General features: G+C 43.5%; 2 long non-coding RNA genes across 2 annotated transcripts in view; one reads left to right on the top strand and one right to left on the bottom strand.

The window, feature by feature from the left end:
- The window catches only part of LOC119565768, a 135,968-nt gene extending 125,387 nt beyond the window's left edge, over nucleotides 1-10,581 (top strand). Inside the window, exon 8 of the long non-coding RNA XR_005224652.2 lies at nucleotides 10,460-10,581. This is a non-coding gene — a long non-coding RNA (uncharacterized LOC119565768). The remainder of the gene's footprint in view (nucleotides 1-10,459) is intronic.
- The window catches only part of LOC114019826, a 182,571-nt gene that overhangs the window by 44,984 nt on the left and 118,328 nt on the right, over nucleotides 1-19,259 (bottom strand). The window contains exons 6-7 of the long non-coding RNA XR_006286776.1: nucleotides 18,620-18,745; nucleotides 13,661-13,743 (exon numbers count right to left, since the gene is read on the bottom strand). This is a non-coding gene — a long non-coding RNA (uncharacterized LOC114019826). The remainder of the gene's footprint in view (nucleotides 1-13,660; nucleotides 13,744-18,619; nucleotides 18,746-19,259) is intronic.

Below are 19,259 nucleotides of genomic sequence, written 5' to 3' on the forward strand. Positions count from 1 at the left end.
GCACCTAAATCCTTTGTGCACTCAGGTGTAAGTGACTTGCCCGTCACACAGGGAATCTATAGCAGAGCAGGGAACTGAACCCAAGTCTCAAGCTAGTGCCCTGACCACTGGATCATCCTTTCTCTCTGTGCCTATACTATTATGTCTTATGTATATAGACTATAGTTGTGGATGGTGCAAGTAAAAGTCATGGCCCCTGCCCTGAGCATCTTACGGTCTAAGATATATAAATCACAGCCTAGCACAAGAAGGGAACATTGGGCAAAATGTTGGGAAAACGTGGGAGACTTACACTGTTTAAGGCTCTGAGGTAACTAATCTTCACATTGTACATTGTGTTATGGATTTTTGTTGTTTTAAATTGTAGTTTTGGCAAATGGGGCAAATTCAAAAACGACGTGCACCTTGATACAAGAGAAACATCAGCAAAGTGGAGGAAATTCAGAGACGAGCAATAAAGAAAGAGTAATCTTGGAAACTTTCTTAAGATGCAATTTAGAGTTCAGACTGTTAGCCTGGTGGGTCAGCACTGAAGTCAAACAAAAATAAACTTGTTAAATGTTTTTCCTTTCAAAAACATGCATTTCAAAGTACCTTCCCATGTAGATGACTTGTGTGGACAGCGAGTTTCATTTGGGGTCGGTCTTTGTAAATATGCATTGTTTGCAATAGTCTAGACTCATCTAGACTCTGATGAGTGGATATATTCCAAGGGTGCCCATCCTATCCAGATGAGTGCTTTTAGCTCAGTAGGGCCCCAATCCTGAAATTAGAAGTGCAAAGACTTCTGCATGGAATCCTGTTGGCTTCACTGGGGCTCTGACCAGACACAGGAGTTCACCAATATGGTTGGCTTTGCAGTGTCAGAGCCTAGAAGAGCAAGGGGCTACACCTAATTTGCATTAAATGGAACAGATTACATCTGCGTTTCCACTTAATATAGTGATTTGATCCATAAGATACAGCCAGCCAGGAAATGGAGCATGGGCAAGATGTTTCATGCCATCTTTCCACCCTACATCATCTGGCATGGGCCAGGAGCCTCCCGAGCACCCAACACAACGAGGAGGAGCTCCAGAAGTTTCTCTGAATTACTCCACCTTTGGCACAGTCTGTACCTCAGGACAGTTACAGCACATAATATTCTGGTCCCACCCTCTCCCAGCACCCAAACATACCTTTACATTGTTGTGCAGGGCTTAGCGAGTCAACCCCATGCCAGTGGGAAAGCCCCCTTGGCCCAAGAATTCCCCTTGGGAGTTCATTGTGCCTTTTGCACTGCATTGGCATAAAGGGGCCATAGTGGAACAGAACTGAGCCCTACAGAGGACAGAGCAGGAATTCTACATCTTGATACTAGTGGCCATAACTCCATATCAGAGATTAATATTGCACTAAATTTGATCCATGGGCTGTTTTTTCCAACACATTTTGAAGAACTGCTTTAAACTCAAGATCGGGAGACTTGAGGTTTTTCATACCTTGCTACATAATATCAAGGACTCACCAAGAGCAGAACTAACAAACATCCAGGACCCAGCCCACAGGGTTTAAGATGCATTCTGATATTTTGAGTTCTAAGTGAAAACTATTCATTGTAGGATTGGGGAAGGAATTTATCCTTTTTGTTTATTTTCTTTGGGCCTGATTGCAGTTGTTACAGCTTGATTGGAAATTACTCCCCTGGCAAAGGAGATAAGAAACCCAGAAGAATCAGCGAGCAAAAATAAAGCACAGGAAGCCCAGCCTCAACATTCAAGGAATACTGCTCTGCAGAAACTGTAGTCATATGCAGGCCCTTCAAGCTTGCATAACTACCAGGAAGAACTAATATTATTCTGTTGTAAATGTACCTATTTGTGCTAGCATTAGATTTAGGCAACAAGTGAGAGGTCTGCAAACCTTTCAGTGACCTATAAACCTGCAATTTGACCAGGTTTGCCCCAATTTTTATTCTGTAACAAGTAAAAAATTTTCCCCAAGAATCGATAGTAGAGTACGCTTCAATCTATCAGGCAAAGGCATAACAAGATCCCATGGCTAGAAACAGAAGCTAGCTAAATTCAAGCTAGAAATAAGGAGTAAATAAAATATTTAACTGTGAAGATAATTAATCATTGGCACAACTCCCCAAGGGATGTGGTAGATTCTCCACCACTTCAAATCAAAATTTGATGTCTATCTAAAAATTACACTCTACCTCAAACACAATATTTGGGCTGGATGCAGGAATTACTAGATGAAAAGTGAATTTTAGGCCCATAGCTGAGACAACATTTATATAAAAAAAACAACTCTTATTTCCTCTTATATTGTCTGTACAGCAATGTAAGCCTAAGGTCAGTGGGACATGAGTCAGCTGTCACATATCAGGGAACCTTGGGCTTGAGCATCTACACTACATTTTAACCCTAAATTGAGGATTTTCTGACCTGTGCTAATGTAACACTGACAGACCCCCCCCCGTCGTCGATAGGCAGGGTCGAACCGGGGACCTCTGGAGCTTAGTGCATGAGCCTCTTCAGCATAAGCTAAAAGCCAACTGCCTGGTAGCTAAGGCAGAAAAGCAGACTCATTTAGCTCTCTCTCTTTAAGTGGTCTCGATGCCACTAGATGGGATAGAACACCACACCCAGGAGGTGTGTGGGTTACACTGGAACCTAGGCTCTGACGTCCACACTCCAGCACACAGACCTGAGTCAAAGTATCCCTATGTCAGAGTGCTTAATACCTAGTACCCCCCTCCCAACGTTGACATGCTAGCCCTAGGAGCATGGTGCACTGTCGGAAAACTCAACTGTCCACCCTGTTTCCTAACTGTGACAGTGCTATCAATGGGATGCTGGTGCTGATAAGGAGCACACGAGTATATAAACAGCATGATACGCTCCTTTGGCTCCTGTCCTATAAAAAGTCTTCAAGGAGCTAAGGCATACTACAAAGTCTGCTGCACTCATCTTAGACCTGATGTAGCTCGTGAAACATCATCACTTTGCATGATCCCTGTTCTGCCAATAAATCCAAAAGTGTTCCAGCCACTGGACTCCGCCTATGCATGGAGGGGAATGGAAAAGATAGAAAATCTATCAGCTGTCCCAGCTTCCCTCTGTAGCAATGGGAGACTATTCTCTCTTCCCCCCACCCTTGGCTTTACCACATGGGAGTGCAGAGAGAGCCCCACCAAACCAAAGAATCAGGAGGGGGAGCCAGGGGTGGAGAAAACCCACCAACAAAAAAACTCCTTTCTGCTAAGGAAAGACATTTCGTACCTGGGTCATTGTTCCTCAATTACACGCTGTATTGGATTGGAGCAGTGACCATTTATCCCTTTTATGGCTTTTATCATCCATAATCAAACAGAAACCTCCCCTATCCACAGAGGACTTTGAGGTTTTAAGGGATGGTTACCAGACTAGATTACAGCAATGCCATACTCTTCATGGGCCTCTTGGTTCTGCTCTTCCCAGACTTGTATGCTGGAGCTGGTATGTGTGGATCTGACATGGTAGCATTCTCTTTGACCTGCTCTTCCTCTTGCCCTCAGCGCTACACGCTGCTCTACTCCAGATCTGAGTGGAATAACTGAGATTAACCAGCTGTGAAGCATGTCAGCCCTTCCTAGCTGGTTAATTACACTCCCTTGACTTCTCAATATGCTGTTTCCAGTCCCACTCCTCCAGCTCAATCAGCAGCTTGATGCAGCAGGGGAGATGCTGTGTGGGGATTAGGGAGTGTAATTAACCAACTAGAGAGCATTGGTCACATTCCTTTAGCTATTCTGTTATATAGCCCCCCACTCCACACTAACTTGGCTGCAATGTGAAAGGGCCGCCCTCATTCCTGCATACCCTGCTTTATTAGAGGGCAGGCAGAAAGGGGAACTGATCCCAGAGCCCTGGTTGGTGAGAGAACTGGGATGAAATCCCACCCCTGACTTCCTCCTGCCAGCCCACCTCTTACTGGGGGAGAGGAATTCCATTTACAGCCGGAGCCCAGCCCTGTCCAACCACGGACAGGGAACTGGGTGACATGGGGGTGGAGCTGGAGAGAAGAGCCACACAAATGAGGTGAGAACATATGGTGTTGCTACTGGCAGCAGAAGGAGGCCTAACCACAGACTGGGTCTAACGTCAGTACCGGACAAATTAGTTGAAACAATAGTAAAGAATAAAATTGTCAGACACATAGAAGACCATAAATTGTTGTGCAAAAGTCAGCATGGTTTCTGTAAAGGGAAATAATGTCTTACTAATCTATTAGAGTTCTTTGCGGGGGTCAACAAACATGTGGACAAGGGGGATCCAGTGGACATAGTGTACTTAGATTTCCAGAAAGCCTTTGACAAGGTCCTGCACCAAAGGCTCTTACATAAATTAAATTGTCATGGGATAAGAGGGAAGAGCCTTTCAGGGATTGAGAAATGGTTAAAAGACAGGGAACAAAGGGTAGGAATAAATGGTAAATTTTCAGAATGGAGAGGGGTGACTAGTGGTGTTCCTCAAGGGTCAGTCCTAGGACCAATCCTATTCAACTTATTTATAAATGATCTGGAGGAAGGGGTAAACCAGTGAGGTGGCAAAGTTTGCAGACGGTACTAAACTGCTCAAGATAGTTAAGACCAAAGCAGACTGTGAAGAACTTCAGAAAGATCTCACAAAACTAAGTGATTGGGCAACAAAATGGCAAATGAAATTTTAATGTGGATAAATGTAAAGTAATGCACATTGCAAAAAATAACCCCAACTATACATACAATATGATGGGGGCTAATTTAGCGACAACTAATCAGGAGAAAGATCTTGGAGTCTTCATGGATAGTTCTCTGAAGACGTCCACACAGTGTGCAGAGGCAGTCAAAAAAGCAAACGGGATGTTAGGAATCATTAAAAAAGGGATAGAGAATAAGACGGAGAATATCTTATTGCCCTTCTATAAATCCATGGTACGCCCACATCTTGAATACTACGTACAGATGTCGTCCCCTCATCTCAAAAAAGATATATTGGCATTGGAAAAGGTTCAGAGAAGGGCAACTAAAATGATTAGGGGTTTGGAACGGGTCCCATATGAGGAGAGATTAAAGAGGCTAGAACTTTTCAGCTTGGAAAACAGGAGACTAAGGGGGGATATGATAGAGGTGTATATAAAATCATGAGTGGTGTGGAGAAAGTGAATAAGGAAAAGTTGTTTATTTGTTCCCATAATATAAGAACTAGGGGCCACCAAATGAAATGAATGGGCAGCAGGTTTAAAACAAATAAAAGGAAGCTCTTTGTCACTCAGCGCACAGTCAACCTGTGGAACTCCTTGCCTGAGGAGGTTGTGAAGGCTAGGACTATAACAGGGTTTAAAAGAGAACTGGATAAATTCATGGAGGTTAAGTCCATTAATGGCTATTAGCCAGGATGGGTAAGGAGTGGTGTCCCTTGCCTCTGTTTGTCAGAGGGTGGAGATGGATGGCAGGAGAGAGATCACTAGATCATTACCTGTTAGGTTCACTACCTCTGGGGCACCTGGTATTGGCCACTGTCGGTAGACAGGATGCTGGGCTGGATGGACCTTTGGTCTGACCCAGTGTGGCCGTTCTTATGTTCTTAGGTTAGCGGAGCAGCTTAGAGTAGTCTGGGGCATGCTTATAGCTAGGCTGGGGGACAGATCCAGATCCAGAGAGGAGGCCTGACCAGCACTGCGATCATGGGGAAAGACACCCAACAACACAGCAGGGACCAGAAGTTACCCCTCTTCACACTGTGCAAGAAATGGCAAGGGGCTGAAGTTACCCTATTTTGGCACTAAGAGACTGGGGCATCTGGGATGGGGCAATTCAGACTCTTACTTGGGTTAGTGAGGGTTAACCTGCATGCCTAGGTGTTGGGGACTCAGTATATTGTACTATTGCTTGTGGGGGGAGAAAGGGAGTGTATGTGTGAGTCCCTGTAGGACCCTCATCAGTCCCTTTTACTTGTCAAGTTTTGTTGCTGCCCAGAAAAGTGTGGGGTCATAGCCGAGTGCAGCATTTTTTCTGAGGTTGATTCCTGCTTCCCCCAAAATTGTGGAAGGCGACAAAGGGGTCTGGCCCTGGTGGGAGGCAAGCCATGTTCTCTGGCGTATGTGCCTGGGGGTTTGGGATCCAGTTAACAAACCCGGGATGCCTCCACCGCTCTGTTCAGCTCAGGACTGGAGCAGTGCATGGCTGGGCAGAGCAGCAGCAGGGGAGGCTGGGAAAGAAATTGCTTAGGGTTGTGGGAGTAGGAAAGGGAAGTACCCGGATGCTGAAGAGGCAGGAAGGAGGCCAGTGAACAGGAAAGGAGGCAAATGTTAGAGAGAGAGAGAAGATTCTGAGGAAAAGGCAGTAAAGAAAAGAGGCAGCAAAGGGCAGGAGAATAAAAACATGACAGAAAAGAAGGAAGAAGACAAAATACAGAGATAAGCAAAGTGATACCATGAAGGATGTCTCCGGCAGACATCCTGGGGAAAGGGCAGCTTGCATGAAGGCAGTGGGGAGTCTGGTCTCACAGTATGTGAGTGTGTAGGCCACTGCAGTGACGTAAGCACATGCTTGACTTTACACAGTGTAAATAACTGCATTGAAACCAAGCCACTTTGAAGTCAATGGGGCTACTCATAGTGTTTAAAATGAAGCATGTGCATAAATCTTTGCAGGATTGGGTATATAGTCACAATATAGGGGGAACTAGGCACAGACAGACAAAGCAGAGTTTTTAATTGGTTTTTAAAAGGGGAATCCAGTATTTTATACATATAAAGCAAACTAAAATTGGAAGAAGTAGCTATTGTATCAATTTTAAAATAATGATCTGAATTAAACTTGTAAATGACAGTATTACTGAAAAATGGATCAAACACTTAGAAATGTTTCAAAATATTTAAAAATTCTTGACACGTTATTTCTGAATTGGAATTTAGGGCTGTGTACACAGGTTTTGCAGGAACCCAAATAAACCAGGATTTATTATGTTGATATTCAGGTAAACCTGAATATCCTCAAGTATCTTAGTGTTTGTATGTTTTTCGCCAGCTTTTGTGAGATTTTGTTTTGTTTTTTGTTCATGGTATTTCCACCATCCAGGAACATGCTGAAGAGGCAAAATTGTGTCATTTTGGTCTCATAAATGGCCAAACAGGCACTAATAGTGTCCTAGAAAAAGTAAGTGGAATTGCAAATACTCAAACACAATCTGAATAAAAGCTGTAATGCCCACTTGCACCCCAATACAATCTTAGATGACCTGCCGTTAAGTAACAAAAAGGGGCGGTCCTAACAATGTGGGAGTGGTAAGCAGGGACTGCTAGCATGCTGGGGGTGATGAGTGAGGAATGCTGGGATTGTGGTTTGAGATTACTATACATTCGCCTTGCTCCCACACCACCACCAATTTGACCCCTGCTTTTCAAATGCCAGGATTGTACTGGTGTGTGTGTGAGTTTTAAGTCAAGTATGATTAACTCCTCTGCCAGAGAGCTTTCAGATTTGCTATAGAACATTAATGGTGCCTTACAGAGAATATAATGAGTTAACCAATAAATGCACCAGTAAATCGCATGGATTTAGATTCCTACCAGTATTCCATACTCTTATAACATTAATTCCAAACTGTTAATGGAACTCTTTGCCAATGAATGTTTTGTTTGGAAGTAATTTGAAAGCTTATTTTAAAAATGACTTTTTTTTCTTTAAACTGGATTTGACGGTACAGTATGAAAGTTGTTTGTATAAAGCATTTGGGAACACGTATAAAGGTTAGTAGAGAAATACTGCATGCATTACATTGTGTTATTTTATTGTGTAACTAAAAGGTTTCCTGTTCTGCAACAGAATTATGATTTGTTGTTTTTCCAGCACATGCATTAGTCTGTATTCAACACCTATACAACATACAACCCAAATCAAATTTTCAAGCTGACCTGAGCAAAGCCATTTAGCTCTGGCCAGATCATGTTTCTGTGACTCAATAGCATTGTATATAATGATGTGTTCCAAGAAAATGAAGCTATAAATCTCTGTGTTTATTTCTTGGATTTACTCTTGTACCCATCATTACACTATAAAATTATTGTGTTACTTTCTACAAAATAATGGGTTAAGTACAAGGATGGAGTCTAACACTACCGTGAGCAGATGCACAGCCCATGAAAATCTGCCCAAATCTGGCCAAGCTATGAGCCTTTGGAAAAATCTTAGTTTGCACATGCTTGGATTGTACCAAATGTGGGCGGGGGATTGGGAGCCAGTTGGCAGTGGGGAGGCTGAGGGGAAAGTAAGACTGGAAACCAGCGTGGGGGGAAGAGAAAACAGATCTGACGTGGAGTCAGAGTCTAGGGGGAGAACTGAGACTGGTTGGGGAAGAGCCTGGGACAAGGAGCGAAGGAGTGGTCAGGATGGCTAGCACACTGAGATTGTCTGAGGAGCCCATGGTACTGGAAGGAAACTGGTACTGAGAGCCCGTGTGGGAAGAAGAGAGGGATTGGACAAGGAGCTGGCAAAGGCAGAACTGGGACTGGCTGGGCAAAGACACTGGAGCTGGGATGAGAAGCCTGGGGAGTGGAGAGTGAGTCTCGATAAATGAGGAGAATGGGACTTGGACAAAGAGTCAGGCACAGGGAAGAGACAGGACTGGGACAGAGACAAGTCAGAGGGGATGGGGCAAAAGGGGTCAAGCTTGTGATTGTGTAATTTAAGACCATGTCATGATGTACATGCACAAGGGGTGGGGGTGAATTAAGGCCCCATAGCTAACCTTAATTCTGGCTTTTACCTAATTTTTGAGAGCCTAACTTTGCAACTTTAGTGTTCTTTTAATATATTTTGTGTGTGTGTGTGTGTGTGTGTAATACACATCTATTGTAATCATATCACACCAAAAGTCAATTTCTAACTTTCCTACCATACATCTTACAAAACGTAGGTTGCCCTTCCCCTGACATTCCTTGCTGGCTTGTGCTTGACATTTTAATGTGATAAATGCACATCAGACTTTGCATTTCTAACACCACCTACTTGACTTGGCTCTAGTTTCTTGTGTTCATTAGAATTTCAGCAATGTGCTGTTTCATGGCAGATAATCTCCTCTCCCTTTCTGAGCTAAGTGTATGTAGGGGGTGAGGGCATGGGTGCATTTCTTGTCTTCTCGACATTTATTACATTCCTATTTCTCCACCTCGTCTGCACTAATAAATCAATGCTGCTTGTTATTGTCTGCTCCCTGAGCAGTGTTTGGGAAAGCTGAACTGGGAGAGATCTGCTATCCTGGCTGCAATTGTGTGTGGATTTTTTAAAATTCCCTCTTCCTGAGGCATGTAGATGAAGGACACTGTCTGGGCTTTGTAAACCAGATCCATCCTTGGGAGAGAGAGACAGTAGAGGTGCTCTGTCCAAGTGATAGACTCCAGCAGTGCTCTAGCTGAGTCAGCCAGAAGCCTTTTGATGCCATTGGAGAGGGAGGGGTGTACTGCCCCTTGTGTAGCCCTATTCCATCATGTGCTATAGAAAGAGTATAGGGTTGCTGTCAGTATTAGGGACATATGCAGAGAGAGGAAGGATTGAGATGGTGGCTGCCCCTTGCATAGGTGTGTGAAATGCGTGTGCTCCCTGCACACCCACAGGCAGCTAGCCACAACTGAGCCCTAAAGACTGATCAAGGATGCAGAAGAAGAATATTACTTCTACGTTGTTTACCCTGTGGGCACTCTATCACATGCAGCAGCACGCATCTTGCAGAGCAGCTTGGGAGAACTGTAAGTTAGCAGCAACATAATTGTGGAATATTGCACTCACTGGCAGAATCTGCCTGGAGGAGCCTTGCTCAGAGAGCCTCCCTGCTTGCCCAGTGTGTTTGTTACCTAATCCCAGTAAACAAGTTTCCTTCAAACATGCTTTCTGCCTATCCACAGAAATAAAAGACAATACCAGTTAACCGCTGCTAGGGGCAGTGAAACGGGTTGTTACCTCATCATTGAAAACGGCAAGGGAAAAATGAAAGGTTTATAGTGATTGTGACTGGGGAGGTACATGTTCCCAGTAAACTTAACTAGGGTTTCAATGGAGGATTACCTCAGAACAGAGAGGTATGGTTGAACCCAGCCTGAAAGGAGCCCTCACATTTTGTAACACCAATAGGCCCCACCATAAACATGTGGGTTTGAAGCTCACATCTACGGTCAATCTGGGCTGTGTTCAGCCTTAACTTGTTCCTTCTGAATGTAACTGAAAGACATGAATACAGGATTTTATAAAATGGATTTTGCAGGAAGTTTGTCATGCTTTATCTGCTGAATGGAGAAGGGCCTGGGCATTATAGGAAGGGAACTCATCCTGTGTTAATAGAAGAATCAGGAGTATTTCCATTTTGTGTTGGGCTGAAAGGTTAACGGTTTTTTTTAAAAAAGCTTAATATTAGCTGTTCTTAACCTATTCCTTCTTATGGGTTTTTTCATACAGAGATGAGAATTTGACCCACAGATACAGACAGACATCATCTTCCTTTCCAAACGCAAACAGATGGACATCATACCAAAAGGACTGAAAATTCATTAAAAATCCATTTAAAAAATCCATGTAAAAAATCCATTACAATCTACATACCACACAGATTATGTTGACAGCTTGTGCCACACGCTCTCAAAGAAACTCTGGAACCACCTGATCAACATCCTCTACAGCAAACAGGGAAAGATTAAGAATGAGCTCTCAAAACTGGATACTCTCATAAAAAACCAACCTTCCACACAAACTTCCTCGTGGCTGGACTTTACAAAAACTAGACAAGCCATTTACAACACACACTTTGCTTCTCTATAAAAGAAAAAGGACACTAAACTATCTAAACTACTACATGCCACAAGGGGCCACAACAGTGGTTCCCTTAACCCACCCAGCAATATTGTTAATCTATCCAACTATACTCTTAGCCCAGCAGAAGAATCTGTCCTATCTCAGGGCCTCTCCTTCTGCCCCTCCACCCCCACGAACATGATACAGTTCTGTGGTGACCTAGAATCCTATTTTCGACGTCTCTGACTCAAAGAATATTTCCAACACACCTCTGAACAACATACTAACCCACAGAGACTTTCCTACCAAGACTACAAAAAGAAGGATTCTGGGTGGACTCTTCCTGAAGGTCGAAACAACAGACTGGACTTCTACATAGAGTGCTTCCGCCGACGTGCACGGGCTGAAATTGTGGAAAAGCAGCATCTCTTGCCCTATAACCTCAGCCATGCAGAACAGAATGCCATCCACAGTCTCAGAAACAACTCTGACATCATAATCAAAAAGGCTGACAAAGGAGGTGCTGTCGTCATCATGAATAGGTCGGAATATGAACAACAGGCTGCTAGGCAGCTCTCCAACACCACTTTCTACAAGCCATTACCCTCTGATCCCACTGAGAGTTACCAAAAGAAACTACACCATTTGCTCAAGAAACTCCCTGAAAAAGCACAAGAACAAATCCTCACAGACACACCCCTAGAACCCTGACCTGGGGTATTCTATCTGCTACCCAAGATCCATAAACCTGGAAATCCTGGACGCCCCATCATCTCAGGCATTGGCACCCTGACAGCAGGATTGTTTGGCTATGTAGACTCCCTCCTTAAGCCCTACGCTACCAGCACTCCCAGCTATCTTCGAGAAACCACTGACTTCCTGAGGAAACTACAATCCATCGGTGATCTTCCTGAAAACACCATCCTGGCCACAATGGATGTAGAAGCCCTCTACACCAACATGCCACATAAAGATGGACTACAAGCTGTCAGGAACAGTATCCCTGATAATGTCACGGCAAACCTGGTGGCTGAACTTTGTGACTTTGTCCTCGCCCATAACTATTTCACATTTGGGGACAATGTATACCTTCAAATCAGCAGCACTGCTATGGGTACCCGCATGGCCCCACCGTATGCCAACATTTTTATGGCTGACTTAGAACAATGCTTCCTCAGCTCTCATCCCTAATGCCCCTACTCTACTTGCGCTACATTGATGACATCTTCATCATCTGGACCCTGGAAAAGAAGCCCTTGAGGAATTCCACCATGATTTCAACAATTTCCATCCCACCATCAACCTCAGCCTGGACCAGTCCACACAAGAGATCCACTTCCTGGACACTACGGTGCTAATAAGCGATGGTCACATAAACGCCACTCTATACCGGAAATCTACTGACTGCTATTCCTACTTACATGCCTCCAGCTTTCATCCAGACCACACCACATGATCCATTATCTACAGCCAAGCTCTAAGATACAACCGCATTTGCTCCAACCCCTCAGACAGAGACAAACGCCTGCAAGATTTCAATCAAGCATTCTTACAACTACAATACCCACCTGCTGAAGTGAAGAAACAGATTGACAGAGCCAGAAAAGTACCCAGAAGCCACCTACTACAGGACAGGCCCAACAAAGAAAATAACAGAACGCCACTAGCCATCACCTTCAGCCCCCAACTAAAACCTCTCCAACGCATCATCAAGGATCTACAACCTATCCTGAAGGACGACCCATCACTCTCACAGATCTTGGGAGACAGGTCAGTCCTTGCTTACAGACAGCCCCCCAACCTGAAGCAAATACTCACCAGCAACCACACACCACACAACAAAAACACTAACCCAGGAACCTATCCTTGCAACAAAGCCCGTTGCCAACTGTGTCCACATATCTATTCAGGGGACACCATCATAGGGCCTAATCACATCAGCCACACTATCAGAGGCTCGTTCACCTGCACATCTACCAATGTGATATATGCCATCATGTGCCAGCAATGCCCCTCTGCCATGTACATTGGCCAAACTGGACAGTCTCTACATCAAAGAATAAATGGAACAAATCAGACGTCAAGAATTATAACATTCAAAAATCAGTCGGATTACACTTCAATCTCTTTGGTCACTCGATTACAGACCTAAAAGTGGCAATTCTTCAACCAAAAAACTTCAAAAACAGACTCCAAGGAGAGACTGCTGAATTGGAATTAATTTGCAAACTGGATACAATTAACTTAGGCTTGAATAAAGACTGGGAGTGGATGGGTCATTACACAAAGTAAAACTATTTCCCCTTGTTTATCCCCCCCCCCCCCCGCTGTTCCTCAGACGTTCTTCTCAGCTGCTGGAAATGGCCCACCTTGATTATCACTACAAAAGGTCCCCCCCCCCCCCCCCACCGCTCTACTGCTGGTAATAGCTCACCTTAAGTGATCACTCTCTTTACAGTGTGTATGGTAACACCCATTGTTTCATGTTCTCTATGTATATAAATCTCCCCACTGTATTTTCCACTGAATGCATCCGATGAAGTGAGCTGTAGCTCACGAAAGCTTATGCTCAAATAAATATGTTAGTCTCTAAGGTGCCACAAGTCCTCCTTTTCTTTTTGCGAATACAGACTAACACGGCTGCTACTTTGAAACAGAGCAAATACTGTGTGAGCATGGTCTTTATTTTGGACTGAGAACAAAACAAGACCAGAAGCAATATCTCCATGAGAGAGAGGGAGTCTTTCTCCTGTAGCTGTCTTCACTGAACTCTGCTTCTTAAAATGGCTGCCTGCAGCTATAAGCCATCCGTTCCTACAGCTTGAAAGGTACAGTACATGGGGAAAATAAGCCATAATAAATACAAACCTCATAACAGCACACTCCTCCTGTCCCTCTCTCATGCTGACCACTCACTGCCTGTCGAAGGGCTTGCCTTGCCTCCTCTGTTTCTGAGGAGAAAGTGTACACAAGAATTTTGAATTATTAAAACCTTTCATGCTAGATAATGTCTTAACATGAGGTTGGGTTTGAGCCTGCCTCTCTCCCTCTGGAGGCTGGATATGTATTACTGACCGCATCAGTGAACAAACAGCATGAAGAGTGGAGAAGCAGATTCACATGCGGGGAAAAAATAAGTTCCCTTTTATGTGGCACAGGAAACTTTCCAGGGCTCCAAAATGCATGTGATGACACACAGATAAAAATCTTCCCTTTTATACAGTCATGAAAGGGGTTTTGTTTTTCTTCCCCCCGCCCCCCATGTTAATACAGCTGCCAGGGGATAAACACTCAGTGTGACAGAAATTAGATCCTCTTACAAGTACAGTCTCAGCCTTTGGGGATGTTATGAACACCTCTAGTTATAAAATTCCCCTTTCACCAGCATGCAGTGACTAGAGAGAGAAAGTGGGTTAGAAATGAGTGAAAAGTAGATCAAAGACAATTAAGTTCTGAAGACTTTCTGCATTTCCTCTCCCCTCCCCTCCCAGCCCAAGCTCTAAGTGCTTTGAGTACTCCTTGCCCCCTCTCACCTAGAAATCCCAGAGCACTGCCCTGCTTTGCCCCCCCACAAGCACACAGTGGTTGGGGAGTCCGGTGTTTGGTCTTTACAGGGAATGAAAGCTGCATTTTAATTCTGCTTATCTCTAGCTAAAAGGCCTATTGAGACTATTGAGACAGATACAATGTATTATCAACAGTGTTGCTGCCTTTTCACATTTCCTTTTCCACAACTCACTCTCTTGCTGATTATAATTACCCTTTAATAGCTCATATAATTTCAGCTATATAACAACTGAGTTGTACTGTAGCTACCAAAAGTATCATGTATTTTTAATCATTAATTGAGGCTAAATAATTCCACAACATCTCTGAGTATGATAATTAGGTAACATTGGATACATCTCATGAGTGGACTTTCTTCAGTATACTGTGTGCTGGTATAAGTGTAATGCACCATTTTTCTCTCCAAGAACCATTTGCATCTGATGCTGCGGATCAGAGCTAGAGTGACAGTCTCAGTGAAAACAAGTGGAATACAATGACTATGAGAGGATTCAAAGTCTGGATGTATAGAAATTTGGAATATTGGTTAGGGCCCCTATTTAGCTGTCTGTAAGTGAAACCATCTCAGCACAAGTCCACTAACACATACCAACTGTCTCTAAGGTGGGATAAAATGATTTCACAGTCTGCTCTAACAAATGTCATGGAGACATCCAGCCATATGAATACGACCCACAGCCAAGAAGATACTACCCATTGGTGTCAGTGCCAATTCCATTCCATGCCCCGATTAGATGCCTAACTGGAAGGAGTAAAGGATGGCAGTATCAAGATGGAGGTAACCCTTGTGAAAGTTCACTTAGCTTACTTAGGATTGGGAAATTTAGATACTGAGCCATATTTGGGGAGGTTGCTTGAATCAGGTGATGGTTTCTAAATAACAACAAGCTTGGATAGATCATAGATTTCTTAAAGAAGGTGTTGAAAATCTCATATGTAGGCAGCTCAGATACTCTGGACTCTTTCTCTAGTCATGAAAGGAATGGTTCAGAGCTGCAGGAAGTGGCTTGGCTTTCCTGCAGTGCTTCTAGGACCTCTTGTTATGTGAAGGGGCTGAATTCAGAATGAGAAGGTATTTGAGATAGTGGGCCTTGGATGCAAGTGATTTTCTCTGAGAAGCAGGTTGACGATAGTGTTTCACTGTGAGAGGTGCTGGTTTATGGAGTTGAGTGGAAGCATTCTGGGCTAAAAAGACCATTCACAGCCCGAATAGTTCAGTGGGACATTATTTAGCAGATGCTATGGTTGGACAGAGGTGGATCATTTTGCTTTTTCCACAGGCAGAAAGAAAGAATTCCCTGTGCAGGAGCTTGTTGATATCTGCCCATGTTTTCTGCCATTAACACTTAAGTTTTCTTATCTAGTCCTAGGCCACCAGAGAACTATGGATATCTATAGGGGAGATGGGAAGAGAATGGAATTTTGGTGCCTGAATGTCAGTGACCTTTCCTGCTAGCACCTCCCTCTCACCTCTACTAGATCTGTTCCTATCAGATTCCCTTTACCTAAGGATGCCCTCTTGAAGGGGAGGCCTGCTGACCTGCTATCCTGACATTTCCAACTAAGTGGATTCACTGCCTTTCTGGTATTTTTCCTAAGTGGCCACTAGTCTCCTTCTATCTGTCTTTGTCTCTCTCTGTCTCCAGTGGACACTGGAGGCCCCCTTTTCCCATATCAGTCTGAGGGTGGCCAGAAATACCACTGACTTTGTTACTTCAGAGGTCCCAGTCAGGAAATGGAAGTAAAAATTAAACCTTAGCCAGACATTTCAGTCTCTCTCTAAAAGCTTGTGTTGAGTTTGCCTCCGTAGGTGGGCAAAAGTTTGAGGTGGAGTTCTATCTGAAACAAAACAATCCCCAATGTAAGATGGGGGGGGGGGCACAGATCCTCAGTTAATTTGGACAAGGTTTTGATAATGATTTGCCCATGACTGCTAAAAAGAGACGATACAGCAGGGAACAATGTGAATTTATCAGATACTGAAGCCAGATGTGGACTCATGTAGTGATGAACACATATATAGTACAAAACCAAGGTCTCTTCTGCATCTGATGTTATGCAGCCAAAAAAGAGCTTTTTGTGAAATTGTTAAGGTTGACACCTGACGCAAAAGCAGGGAAATAAAAAGTTATTTTTAGTTACATTAACACCAAGCGGTACATCTCCTCTACTCTTCCATAATTCCTACCATTGACCAACAAGTTGGCTTTCCATGAGCCCTCAATAAGCTGCATGTCTCCTGCAACCAGATCTCAGGGAGGAATAAGATCAGCTGAGAAACAATCTACAATAGTCAACACACACCTGTGTTTAATCTGTCTTCAGTTCCACCACTTCTGTTGCACTTAGTTATCACCATCAGCATGAACAGTGAGTTACCCTGATGCTAATGATAATGCTGAAGCACTGATGCCGACTTCCTCATATAAATGCTTAATTGTTGCTAGTAGAATCTCCTTCCTTAGAGGTTTTTAAGGTCAGGCTTGACAAAGCCCTGGCTGGGATGATTTAACTGGGACTTGGTCCTGCTTTGAGCAGGGGGTTGGACTAGATGACCTTCTGGGGTCCCTTCCAACCCTGATATTCTATGATTCTATGATTCTATGATTCTATGATTCCCATGGTAGCATTAGCCAGTTTAACATTACATAGCATGAGAAAATTAAATGACCAGTGTCAGGCTAGGAGTGTTCATTGTTCTTTCTTTGTTTCTGTAAATGCTAGTGTGATGTGAGAATAATTACTATGCTGGGTTTATTGCCTTTGCCATTGCCCTGTGTGTGTGTGTGTGATTTAAATTGTCTATAATACTGTTGTCTTGGAAGGGAAGGGACAGGAAGTAGGAGGAAATGGAGATTGATCTGAGATTAAAGTGGGTGTTTACTTTGATCACTTACAGAGTCCATTTGTAAGAGCAGAGTCCCAAAGCAAATGTCATCCAGGCTGGATTTGCTTTAAAGGGACCCTGTCAATTTAAAAATCACACTTCTTGCTGGGTCTTTTACCTCATGTTGCTACAGAAAACACCTAAGTCTATTATAGTCTTGTATTACCTTTGAAACACATACAATTATTATAGCTAAAAGACTAGAGAAACATATTTCTGTATTCTTTTCCAAATTTGTTTAATTAGTGCAATTGACAGCACTCTGCCTCTAGGCCGTAAATGAGGATGAAAAACTGCAAAGAACACTGTGTAACGTTTTGTCCAAAATTTGTCATCCCCTTTCATTGAAATTTCAAACAGTGGACCAGTTTTTCGTCAGTATCAATGTTTTTCTCTATATGGTCAGTTAGTAAGTAAACTTTCCTGTTGTCTGTGTGTCTCTTTCAGTCAGCAAGAAGGGCAAGTAAAACATAAATACATTTGAACATGTGATTTTTTTTTAAAATCAGTACAATACACACAGTGCTTGCTTGAACGGCATATCATCTTAGGTCTTGATCCTGCAAAGAGCTCTGTATGGGAACCAGTATCTGCCTATGCAGAGTTCATTACAAAATTGGGCCTGATTTCAGGCATGATTTGATGAAAGGGGGAACAAAACACAAGGCAGGAAGGCATAAATGAATATTAGCAATAGAAATATTGCATTGTATGGAAATGCTTCTGCTCTTTACCCTTCATGGGAGGTGGCAGCTCATAGACCTTTGACAGGGAGTAGGTACATGCTGGGTGCAGGAGTTTCTAATTTCCAGCCACACACAGACAAGGCAGCCCTGAGTGAATGAATACCTGCAGCTTTAAGAAACTAGTGAAAGTGTGGCTGATAAAGAGATCTGTTTGACTGTGACAACTGCGAGTCACTGTCAGTATTAGACATCCCGAGAGAAAGGGGGAGACAAACGTGCTTGTTCACAGCCTTTGTTTGGCAGCTTTCAGAGATTTGAAGGAGCTGAACAAAATGACGCAGTGCTACATGCCAACTGTTGGGCTTTATCAAATAATAAAGCAATCCCACTGGGTATTAAGAGGCATGGAATTATTCTAATGAGTCTGGCAAAATCTCATTAGGATGAACAGCAGGCAATTACAAAGTGTATGATCGGTATGCAAATGACTTTCTTTCCTCTCTCTGACTACACGCAATTTCTTGGGCTTGCAGAATAGGAGCTGTCAGAGAAATGATTACTCACTGGAGCAGAGTATTGTGTACAGTGGGGTCAGTATTTCAGATGCACCAGTGGTAGAGATGGGTAAGGTCTGGAAATATATTCCATCCTCAGCGCAAGAACCCCTCTGCATCACTAAATTCTTACCTTATGAAGAGGTGGGGAGCAGACATCTTTCTGTTAGGCCTCCAGAGGTAGTGCTTCCAGGAATACCTTCAGAGTGTGACCAGGTCAGTGCGCATGCTGTTACAACCCAGAGTAGCTTCTCGGCAGCTGTGGGAAGTGGGGACAAGATTTGGGGGCTGCAGTGAATGATGCTAAAAATGACAGCTCCCATCGGTGGAGAGGTAAATTAGGTGGACAAAGTTGCTTGAATGCCTCTAAGTCTGATCTCTCTACTCTGGGTTCAGAAATGCTCTTCTAATTAAATAGAAAATGTCAGGTATGCCCACTAAAGTTTTGTTGTGCATGGTAAATGACTCCTTTGTCCCATTTTGCTGTCTTATGTCAGGCAGTGTAATCCCTGATATATTCAGTTTTCCAGGTCTGAGAAACTCTGTGTAGGCCTCTAAAGTGATTGTAGGAAATCAGGCTTTCATTGTATCCAGCTATAATTAATAGTTTTAAGTCATATTTTATTTCTTACCCAAGGTCTGATTTTGCTCCTTATATAAGTCAGTGGCAAAACTTTTTGCACAGTGGACAGGAAATTCTACAAGGGACTCATTTTTCTGTTGGAGTGTGGCAGGGAAGTGGGATGGGGAGGAGAGAAGAGAATTGAAGAGCT

The sequence above is a fragment of the Chelonia mydas genome, chromosome 1 (genome assembly GCF_015237465.2).
Source record: "Chelonia mydas isolate rCheMyd1 chromosome 1, rCheMyd1.pri.v2, whole genome shotgun sequence".
Lineage (NCBI taxonomy): Eukaryota > Metazoa > Chordata > Testudines > Cheloniidae > Chelonia > Chelonia mydas.